Genomic DNA, 12091 nt, shown 5'->3' on the forward strand with positions numbered 1-12091 from the left:
GATGCTTTGCTACAATGATTACAAGCCCCCATAATTTCTCTAACACACTTTCTCTTCCTGCTTGGATAGAATGGTATTTCCAGGATTTCAAATACATATTAATGAATGGCAATCGCAAGGAAAGCTATGTTTATTTTCTGCCATGCAGGCCACGGTGACTCAGATGGAATTTTTCTTTTAAGGGGTGCCATTTTGGCCTCTGTGCTCAAGACAATTTACTCTGGAGGGCCGCCAAGGAACAGTTTAAAGGTTGCAACTTCCATCGCCAATAACCGCGGAAATGTTTAAGTGAGATGAGGCATTTATAAAGCGTGAGGCAATACTTCCGAAACAACGGTGAGAGGCGGAATCATCGACTTAATTGCCGTACATTCACACTTGACATTGCCTATGGAGGGGGTGAGAAATCAACCGGGGAGGGGGCATGAGTCAGTCAATGGCAGCACATCAATACCAAACATTAACATAAGAGCCCTGCTGGGTCAGGCTAGAGACCCACCCACTCCAACATCCTGTTCTCACTGTAGTCAACCATGATGACGATGGCAAGCCTGCAGGCAAGGTCTGAGTGCAGTTCTCCCCATTTGTGATTCCCAGCAACAGGGGTTCCACCTGCTTCCAAAGATGGAGATAGAACATAGGCTTCATAGAATCATAGAGTTGGAAGAGACCACAAGGGCCATCGAGTCCAACCCCCTGCCAAACAGGAACCACCATCAGACCACTCCTGACATATGGTTGTCAAGCCTCTGCTTAAAGACCTCCAAAGAAGGAGACTCCACCACACTCCTTGGCAGCAAATTCCACTGTCGAACAGCTCTTACTGTCAGGAAGTTCTTCCTAATGTTTAGGTGGAATCTTCTTTCTTGTAGTTTGGATCCATTGTTCCGTGTCCGCTTCTCTGGAGCAGCAGAAAACAACCTTTCTCCCTCCTCTATGTGACATCCTTTTATATATTAGAACATAGGCTTCATAGGTAGTAGCCATTGAGAGCCCTATCCTCCATTCATACCTCTAATCCTCTTTTAAAGGCACCCATCTGGAAATCTAGCATTTCGGTGACGCAGTTGTCTTTACAGCACCCTGAGCTCCCTTCTAGTTGCTGTGCCATGCCAGCTCTTAAAATACCTCCAGCCTGTTCATGGCTTACAGGTGGTAGATTATCTCTTCTTCTTCTGCACCATGTGTTTGACCAGGAGGAAGGATATGAAATCCTATTTTATCTTGGGGTCTATATTTCGCAGCATATGTTAATTGCCAAGATGCCACTGCTAAATCATCTTCATTATCCAAACTTAGGCTCCCCCCTGGAATAATATTAAATGTGGCTCACAAGTTCTACTGAGGCGGAAAACTGAAGGTAGCACAATTATACCATATCTCTCTCTCTCCCTCTCTCTCTCTCTCTCTCAGTGTGTGATTTAATATTAATTTTCTCTCACAGGATAAATCCGCCCCTACCTGATATTCCCTGGGGAATCCTAATGGGAAGTAAAGCTGTTACGCAGGTAGATGCGAGGTGGGGAAAGGACTGACCTTTAACTTTGAAATGATAGCCTGCAGGATCTTGACTGTCCCATCTGTCAAAATGGATCACTGTTAATAATGAGGTACAACTCAGAACAGTTAATATGCAAAGAAACCAGCTGGAGAGGAGAAAAATAAAAGTTAGGGGGCAGAAGGGAAGGGAACTTCTTTTATCTCCTTCCCAGAAATTGTTATTTCTTCCAGAAATGATCTCTTCTTTTACAGTGCACCTTACTGAATAAGCATTAATTCAAGCAAATTTTCTGGTGGCTGGATATACCCATAATCCAACTCTCTTTGGATAAATGCCATGTAGAACACAGAGGTGGTTGGACCACTTGTGTGTATATACACCAGGTGTGGGGGACCTTTGGCCCTCCAGGTGTTGCTGAACTATAACTCCCATCAGCCCCAGCAAGCATCACCAGGGATGATGGGAGCTGTAGTCCAGCAACATCTGGAGGGCCAAAGATTCCCCACAACTGGTACATACCATAACTCAGTGCAATATCAGGCAGAGAAACCAGTTTTCCTAAGAATCTCAAAGCAAGCAAGTTTCTGGTCTTTATTGACACAAGGAAGTTGTATGTGAGCAACACATGCTGAAATCTCAGCAGCCACAAAATTCCCCGTGACTGTGAGCATTGGTTTAGTATCCTGCATTTCTCCACATCATCATTATAAGTAGTAGATGCTTAAAGGCTTTCCCATATTATGAAAACTGTGTCTCCTCTTGGTTGGAGGGTGGGTGGGGAAAGCGGTTCGTTCATTCACATGTGGTAGGAATGTAAGGAAAGCCAAGAATTCTGTGCCCTCAACCCTAGATGTAAACAATGCTTATTAAAACGGACCATGCAAATTCACTTTGCGTCACACTAGTATTATTTATTAAATTTGTTGGTGACTTTATCTTGCCCAAAGCAGCCCAAAGCAACTTACAAACAAGCAAGCTGCTTGTCTCAGTACAGAGCCTGTGTTCATGCACTGAAGAATTTTAATTGTGTTTTCCCCACCTTCCAAATGCAGAGTCCACATAAGAACATCATTTTCAGTTTCCTTCTCATGACAAATTCTTCCTTCAACCATGACTTGTTTGTTTTCCCGTAGAGCCTGAAGACTTTTTCCAAAACACACATGCTGAACAGCTCTTTGCTTGTTCAGTCCTGTCTCTACATCTGATTATCTCCTCTTCTCCTTCCCAACTTTTTTTTATATTAAGAATGACCTCAATCTTGCTTGAGTTCAAAATGAAGTCCCACTATTTTATTATTATTATATCTCCCTGCTTGTAATTCTCAGGAAAGAGAATTCTGTTCTCTTCGGTTTCCTTTGGAAGAGCCTCATTTTGACACCCTACTTCATAGAACGTGCCTGTTGCTTTTGTTACCTGAGGCTATTATTTGAGCACTGGTAGGATTTTGCAGCCAGGTGTTCCCTTAAATTAAAGCCACTTGCAAAATAGTGCAATCCTATGCCAATATCTGCTGGGATGAGCAGTTTAGGATGCAGACAATCTCTGGCTCAGCCGGCCGTTAAGTTTAACTTGCTTAGCCACTGCCCTGTTGGCTGAGCAGAGGCCTCTGTAAGTCCCCAAAGAGGGCATTCTGGGGCATAGTGTGGTGGGACCAGAAAGGAGGGAACTAAGGCTGGACCCTAAATTGGTTCAGCTTGGTCATATGACCAGGCAACCTGGCTCAAAACACTCTTTTATAGGCTTGTTACCTCTCTGCCAAGTTTAGGCACAGCACCATCAGCAGCCCCACTGCTGAAAAGAGTTTGGATGTGGTGTAACCTTAGGCTGATGTGACTTAGCCCAGCTTGCTTTACACCAGCTTCTCATGCACAGGATTGAATTTGTGGCGACACAGGAACAGGCCTTTTCAGTGGTGGCTCTCTGTTTCTTGAAAGCTTCACCAGGGAAGCACGCCTAGCCCCATCTTTGATATTAAGTGATAGGTAGAAACATTTTTCCTACTCAGAAATAAGTCCCATCTATTTCAGTGGGGCTTACTCCCAATAAGTAGGGATGAATACAACAGAAATTACAGAGAAGGCGCTGGTAAGTCTTTCTTTCCTTGGGCCTCATCTGCCATGTCTCTTAAGTGGAAGATGTTAACGGGCTTTTACTTTGGTAACACTACAGATGGCTGAATGCACCCAGGAGGAACTCCCAGAAGCTTTTACTAAATGTAACTCATGTATAAAGCTGTATTTTGAAGCGTCTTCTGATGTCATCTCAAAGGACGCATGAAATATCCAAGCTGATGAGAAGACAATGGAAAACAACGTGACGGCAGCTGGTTTACCTAAGACATTTAAATAGGATCCGGCTGCAACCCAGATTGAGAGCCAGAAGTGGCATCAGGCAAGGAACAGTAAAGAATCAACCCCCTCTAACTGCCCCCAATCACTCATGAGAGGGAGAAATGGGGGAGAATTCTGATTCAGCTTGCACTTAAAGGCAAATGATCGTATTCACACTTTATGAAACAATATGAGAACCAAAACACAGCCATCCTTCACACCTATTCGAATTTTACAGTGCAGCTCTCTAACTAAACAATGTTCACCAAAATGCATACATTAGATGTACACCCTCAATTAAAAATGTGTTTCGATTATTTTGCTCAGCAATAAAAACTCTACTATCTTTTCCCACAAGCAACCTTATGAAGTCGCTTTTTGGAGTGACTGGAGTCCTATGTTCACTTAGTGGGAGTAGGAGGAATTTTCAAGGGGGCACATTTAAAAGTGAACCTACCTAATATGTGCATACCAAAATACTACGTGAACTGCAAAAAAGCCACCCTCTGAAATGTGAATTTCTCCTTTGCAATGCAGCTCTCCAGGCAAGTAATACATACAAGAAGTCACGGGTAACAAAATGGCAAATGCATGTCAGTGTAAACCTGCAAAAAGTGATGCACATCAGGGGAAAGGTAAGAAAGAAAGTTCTTCATGCAAAACAGAGTTATACTATGGAACTCACGCCCACTGGAGACAGGGTCCCAGGGTCCCACACACACACCACCCTTAACTTAACTTCTCACGCATGTCTGCTTGCATTGCTAAAGTCAGAAAATGGACTGGGTGAGGGAAAGAGGGAGTCAGAGTTCTTCCTTTCAATATGTCCCCACAGTGCACAAATGTATTTGACCTCAGAGACCAGGCACTTGAGAATAAAAAATCACTCTCGGTGAATTGTTCCGCCTGGAATGGCTCTTTGCAAGACGCTGCTCTCTGAGGTCATTTGCTTCTCTCTGAAGTCTTCAGTTGGTCATTGTTAAAACTGTTTTCTTTATGGGGAACGTGCTTTTGTTGGATAATGAAAACAAGAGCAGAGAGGCCAGGAAACTGGCCAGGAAACTGACCTAAAGAAAGATGGTTGTCCAGTGGAATGTTCTTCTTCTTCTTCTTAAACTAATATGTAAGCTCAGTAATGTCAACACAAGGAGTGGGGAACATCTATCATTCTGAGGGCCACATGCCAGGGGTGAGCAAGGCCAGGGGGGAAAAGTGGGGTGATGAATATAAATTTATCTATTGTGCAGTACAATGCAGCTCAACAACCTGAGAAGGTAGCCCATCTTTGGGAGAAGAAAAATCCTACACAAATCCAGAGTGGAGTCCCTAAGATGGTTGGATAGCACCTTGTATGCCTCTTTTCGGCCACTCTGCAGCCAAGCTGATGCCAAACCTTTTGACCTGCTCTCCTTTGGACCACTTCAGAGGGGCTGAGGGGGGGGCTTGTCATTTGGGCAGCCCAGATCATCACCTGAGGCCCATCTTTGTGTGATTCCTTCCCAGGAAATCCAGAGTTTGGCAACTCGAGAACGGGCCTTTTCTGCAGTGGCTCCCTGTTTGTGGAATGCTCTCCTCAGGGAGGTTTAGCTGGCAACTTCATTACATAAGTTCAGGTGCCAGGCGAAAACATTGACCTATAACCAGGCCTTTTGCTGATTAGACAATCTGTGACCTTTTAAACTGGGGGCGTGGAGTATTGCTTTGTTTGTTATTATTTGCTAGGTATTTTTGAGTTTTTATATTGCAAACCTCCCTGTGATTCTCAGATGGAGGGCAGTATAGAAATTCATTTAATAAAAATCACTCCCACTACAAGATCTGGAGAGCTACACAGGTTCTTCAGCTCTGCCACAGGCTTTTGAAAACACGCCAGTTATCCCCATACTAGAGTCTCCTGTTTCAACTGCTCTGTCTGTCTGTTTATTTAAGATGCTTTATTGTGCATTTTAATTATGGATGTTCATATTTTAATATTTGCTTAATTGGGTTTTTTATCCTTTCTAAACCAATTAGCAGCCTCTGTTGACATTAAAAGGCATAGACAGGTGACTTTCAACTTACACCGGGGTTACACATCTGGGAACAGTGGGTGAAGCCAAAACTATGTACAGTGAAAGCACATTGGGTTAAGTGATGGTGTCAGGGACTGGACTGCGGAGGAACGGTGGAGACTGCCACCCCCCCCCTTCTCCTGAAACTTCCAGAGGAGAGCAAGACAGTACAGTGGTACCTCAGGATGCAAACAGGATCCATTCCGGAGCCCTGTTCGCATCCTGAACAGAACGTAAGATGCGACGGTGCGGCTGCACGTGTGCGGGTCGCGTTTTGCCACTTCTGCGCATGCGCTTGACATCATTTTAAGCATCTGCGCATGCGCGAGTGGTGAAACCCAGAAGTAACGTGCTCCATTACTTCCGGGTTGCCACGGAGCACAACCCGAAAGCGCTCAACCTGAAGCACATTCAACCTGAGGTATGACTGTATAGATTTACAACAATGGTTTGCAGAAGATCACAGCTCTGAGACAGAAGAGGGACAACGCTGGGAGATAATGGGAGAAGAAGGGAGAGGAGGAGCTGAGCTGGAGAAACTGGCTGGCACGTTATCACTAGAAAGCATTCCTTCTCCCAGAACCCGGCAAATAGTGAAAGTAGGAGAGCAGAGAGCTAAGAGGCAAATGACCTTAAGCAGCCACCGTAAGGGTGGTGGTGCTTTTGATGACTGTGAAGGGAAGGGGGGAGGAGATTACTCAGAGCAACACCATTACCCTGAGAAGCAACATTTCTAAGCCTCTCTCTGTGAACATCGAATAAAAGACTTGGTAAGAGCTTCTTGTCTATCTTTTACTAGTAGCCTGCCATGAGTGGGAGGGATCGGATACCCTGAAGCCTGATAGATGAGTGGGGTTACCAAAACCCTTTTTTCCTGGACGTCCTCCCACTTTCCAATCACTTTTTTAAAAAAATGCATATGTTTGCCAAGCGCATAAGTTGAAAGCATGCAAGTTAAGTGCACGTAAGTTTCGAGTTACCTGTGTAAGTTATTATTATTGTTCCTAGCCTTTCCTCATAGGATTTGGGCTTCAAGTTGTTTACACTCCAAAATTAAAGTGTTTTTCAATGAAAAAATTGAAGTGTGCCAGGAGCATATTTTATAGCAGGGATTCTGTAACCCCCATAGGATCATGAACTGTCACTTATTGCTCTTTTCAATTCTTATATATTGTACCTTATTGCATTCAGATTGTAATATGGCAAAATGCAATACATTACAAATAAAAGGAGTGATTGAAACTACAGTTAAAAATCAATGTGAATATATAATGTAATGGATGTGGCATCTCTTGTCTTCAATGACAAATTCATGGACAGGGCATGAACCATCGGTGGTCCGTAGACCACAGTTTGGGAGCTGTCACTTTAGGGGACTTGCAAAATCATATATAAAGTAAGACTGGACCTGAAAAATGGCAGAACCGGCAAAAGTGGGAAAACAACACAAAACAGCAAGACTCCTCTTTGCTTGCCCAAAGTAGCAATTTTGTTCAGCTACAAGGCAGAGGGCACACTGCCTGCCGGAGAAACAATGGACTGAGGGGAGGTAATCTGCTTCCAAAAATCTATTTTTAGCATCAATTTTATCTGCTAGCAATTTACCCTCACAGCTTCTCTCTCTCGGCACCCGTTTACTTCTATTTTGGAGGCCATTTTTATTGTGCCCAAATCTTTGAGATGAAAAATTCAATCCCAATTTTTTTACCTGTGCTAGGTTCCCCCCCCCCCCAAAAAAAACACGTGTTATGTTGACTGGTTGTGGTGCTGTAGCAAAAAACGCTAATGCTATTCTAGGCTGCTTCCACAAAAGTATAGTGTCCCAATCAAGGGAAGTAATAGCACCACTCTATTCTGCCTTGGTCAGACCACACCTGGAATACTGAGTCCAGGTCTGGGCACCACCATTGAAGAAGAATATTGACAAGCTGGGACATGTGCAGAGGAGGGCAATTAAGCAGAGGTTGGATGGTCCTATGTCATGTAGGATTTAGCTGAGATACCTGCATCACAAGGAGTTGAACTAATGACCCATGAAGTCCCTTCCAAGCCTACAATTTTATGATTCTATGATTCTCCTCTCTCCCCCAATATAACACCTAGGTAAAGGTAAAGGTACCCCTGCCCGTACGGGCCAGTCTTGCCAGACTCTAGGGTTGTGCGCCCATCTCACTCAAAGAGGCCGAGGGCCAGCGCTGTCCGAAGACACTTCCGGGTCACGTGGCCAGCGTGACATCGCTGCTCTGGCGAGCCAGAGCCGCACACGGAAACGCCGTTTACCTTCCCACTAGTAAGCGGTCCCTATTTATCTACTTGCACCCGGGGGTGCTTTCGAACTGCTAGGTTGGCAGGCGCTGGGACCGAACAACGGGAGCGCACCCCGCCGCGGGGATTCGAACCGCCGACCTTTCGATCGGCAAGGCCTGGGCACTGAGGCTTTAACCCACAGCGCCACCTGCGTCCCTGATATAACACCTAATCGCACAGTAATATCTAAGATGTCAAATGTACCTGGGTTTCCCCACCTGCTTTGAGCAGCAATCAATGAAATCTCTCCACACAGTGACATCATCACAAGTTTCCTGGTTTGAGGTGTTACCGGAAGAGAGAGGAGCCAAAGGAGAACGAGGGCTGTGGCCCAGCAGCAGAGCATCTGCTTTGCACTCACAAGGTCCCAGGTTTGAACCCCGGCAGCATCTTCAAGCATGGTTGGGAGAGACCCCCTGCATCGAAGCCTGGAAAGCCACTGCTGCCAGTCAGTGTAGACAACACTGAGCTACAGGACATTTTTTCTAGAAAAAGAGGTGCTAGAACTTGTTGAGGGAAGCACCCAACTAATGCACCACTTGCCATGCCAGCCACAGCCTCCGTCACAAAACAAAGATTGTTGTGCTACACGCAGCCTCTGGCGCACAGAGTTCAGGCTGGGGAAAAGCCCTGCTCAGCTAGATGGACAGTGGTCTGACTCAGAGTAAGGCAACTTCCTATATATGTTGCTATGGCTGTTCTTTCTGTGGCTCCTGCAATGCAAAGATTCCTCACTTTCTTTATGAGAAAAAGCTGATCCACACATTACACTTAACACAGCTACAAGCTGTCTCTAGGCATGTAAATGTGGAAGGGTGTACTCTTCTTGATTTGTACAGCTCAGCTTCCATGTACACAAGTAAACATACTAGACAGTTGTTGAACATTACATGTGCATAACTGTACGAGATTAAAGTTCAATTACAGTGGTGCCCCGCAAGATGAATGCCTCGCAAGACGGAAAACCCGCTAGATGAAAGGGTTTTCCGTTTTGGAGGTGCTTCGCAAAACGAATTTGCTATGGGCTTGCTTCGCAAGACGAAAATGTCTTGTGAGTTCCTGCGGGGTTTTTTCCCTCCCCCCCCCCTTTTCCCAAGCCCCTAAGCCGCTTAACAGCTGTTCGCTAAGACGCTTAACAGCTGATCGCTAAGCCACTTAACAGCTGATCTAAGCCGCTTATCAGCTGATCTAAGCCGCTAATAGCCTTTTAGCAGCTAATCCACTAATCCCTTAAACCTTTAATAGCCACTAATAGCCTTTTAGCAGCTAATCCGCTAATCCCTTAAGCCTTTAATAGCCTTTAATAGCCGCTAAACCGCTAATAGCGCTAATCCGCTAATGGGCTTGCTTCGCAAGACGAAAAAATCTGCAAGACGAAGAGACTCGCGGAACGGATTCTTTTCGTCTTGCGAGGCACCACTGTATTTTATACACACAGGCACACAGACTGTACACCTGTTGATGGTCTGTTTATGACATTTATATCCCAGCTTTCCTCCAAGGAGCTCAAGGTAGTATATGAGGCTCTCCTCCTCTCTACTTTATCCTCTGTGAGGTAGGGATAGGTTAGACTGGGAGAAAGAGACTGGCTCCAGGTCACCCAGTGAGCTCCATGGCTGAGTGGGATTTGAACCCTGGCCGCTCCAGGTCCTAGCTTGATACTCCAGCCACTGGCACACGTGAGCACCCCAAATTCACAGTATTCCTGTGCAGCACTGTGAGCAACCTTAGTTGATTCAATTAAGATCTACTCTGAATCAATCGGTTTAAATTAATGGGCCTAGCTTAGTCAAGATCATGTATTTCAATGGAAGGGGATTCAGACCAGACCCACTGAAATGTATGAACAGGACTAAGTTAGGTCCACTAATTTCAAGTAGAGCTTAGCTGAATGCTATTCACAGCACAAAGTCAATAAATATATCACTCCCCCCCCCCCCAGGAAGATCAATATGGAGGAGAGAGAGTGGCTGAGAAGTCAGTAGGATGGTTGGGAAGACTGCACAGGCCAAATATGGTCCAAGGGCTGCCGTGTGGTTCCGGTGACATCTAATCCTATCTCCAGAGAAGCTCATGTATAGGAACTGGACATGACAGTGGAGGGTATTCCTTCCAGATTTCACAGAGTCATAGAATTGTAGAGTTGGAACAGAACCCAATGGTCATCTAGTCCAACCCCCTGCAATGCAGGAATCTCAACTAAAGCATCCCTAACAGATGGTCATTCAACCTCTGCTTTAAAACCTCCAAGGAAGGAGAGTCCACCACCTCTCGTGGGAGCCTGTTCCACTGCCAAACAGCTCTTGCTGTCGGAAAGTTCTTCTTGATGTTGAATCAGAATCTCCTTTCTTGCAACTTGAAGCCATTGGTTCAGGCCCTATCCTCCAGAGCAGCTTGCCCCATCTTCCATGACACAGCCCTTTAGATATTTGAAGATGGCAATCATATTTCCTCTCAGCCTCCTCTTTTCCAAGCTTGTTGTTGTTTAGTTATTTAGTCGTGTCCGACTCTTCGTGACCCCCTGGACCAGAGCGCGCCAGGCACTCCTGTCTTCCACTGCCTCCCGCAGTTTGGTCAAACTCATGCTGGTAGCTTTGAGAACACTGCCCAACCATCTCATCCTCTGTCGTCCCCTTCTCCTTGTGCCCTCCACCTTTCCAAACATCAGGGTCTTTTCCAGGGAGTCTTCTCTTCCCATAAGGTGGCCAAAGTATTGGAGCCTCAGCTTCACGATCTGTCCTTCCAGTGAGCACTCAGGGCTAATTTCCTTAAGAATGGATGCGTTTGATCTTCTTGCAGTCCATGGGACTCTCAAGAGTCTCCTCCAGCACCATAATTCAAAAGCATCAATTCTTCGGCGATCAGCCTTCTTTATAGTCCAGCTCTCACTTCCATACATCACTACTTTTCCAAGCTAAACATACCCAACTCCCTCAACTGTTCCTCATAAGGGTGGGTTTCCAGACCCTTAATTGTCTTGGTCATTCTTCTCTGCACTCATTCGAGCTTGTCAATATATTTCTTAAATTTCTAAACTCCACAATTATTCTAGGTGCAGGCTGACCAAGGCAGAATAGAGTGGTACTATTACTTCCCTTGAGATCCCAATTATTTGTCATTTGGAGCAATTACATAATTTCTGTCATACGCTTAGTTAATTGCATCACCATTTTGTAGATGTGCCAAAGCAGATGACAGGGTCAATGTTTACCCCCAAAAAGAGAGGAAAACTCAAAAGGTGATAAATGAATAAGTAATCAGGGACATTAACCTTGGGCAGCTGTTTCAACATTCTGGATCGGAGATTGTCTGCTGGGCCAATATGTTGAAACAGCTGCTGTTATATTTTAAGATAATTTTATTCGGTGACTTAGAAGGTGACTGTTGTAGGAATTTAGCTGAAAACATTTCAAGTGTAAAACTGAGACCTTAACCTATTTCTTATCCCAAACGACACAGCAATACAGATGGGATATATTTGTGGACACACACCCCACACCGGCCCCAATTACACTTTAATAATGCATCCTGAAGTTCAAATCTCACCGAAAGTTTGTTTCCATGGTGGTAGTCAACTAAGTTTAACTCAGAGTAGATCTATTCACAGAATCAAAGAATTGTAGAGTTTGAAGGTATACCAAGAGTGATTTAGTCCAACCGCCTGAGATGCAGGAATCACAGCTAAAGAATCCCTGACAGACAGCCATCCCATCTCTGTTTAGAAACATCAGCACATTCCAATGCAGTCTGCTCCAGTGTCAAACAGCTCTTAAGAGTAAAAAAAAAGTTCTTCCTAATGTTTAGTTGGAATCTCCTTTCTTGTGATCTGAATCCATTGGTTCGGGTCTTACCCTCTAGCCTAACTTAGTAATGTTCATTAATTATAATGGGTCTACTTTGAG

At 44.9% G+C, this 12091-nt stretch overlaps 1 protein-coding gene across 2 annotated transcripts in view; it reads right to left on the minus strand.

Annotated features, from left to right (window-relative positions):
• The window catches only part of TMEM132B (transmembrane protein 132B), a 353049-nt gene that overhangs the window by 69122 nt on the left and 271836 nt on the right, over positions 1–12091 (minus strand). The gene's annotated exons all lie outside the window — the stretch shown is intronic.

This window comes from Podarcis tiliguerta (genome assembly GCF_965153285.1).
Source record: "Podarcis tiliguerta genome assembly, chromosome: 16".
In the NCBI taxonomy this organism is placed as follows: Eukaryota; Metazoa; Chordata; class Lepidosauria; order Squamata; family Lacertidae; genus Podarcis; species Podarcis tiliguerta.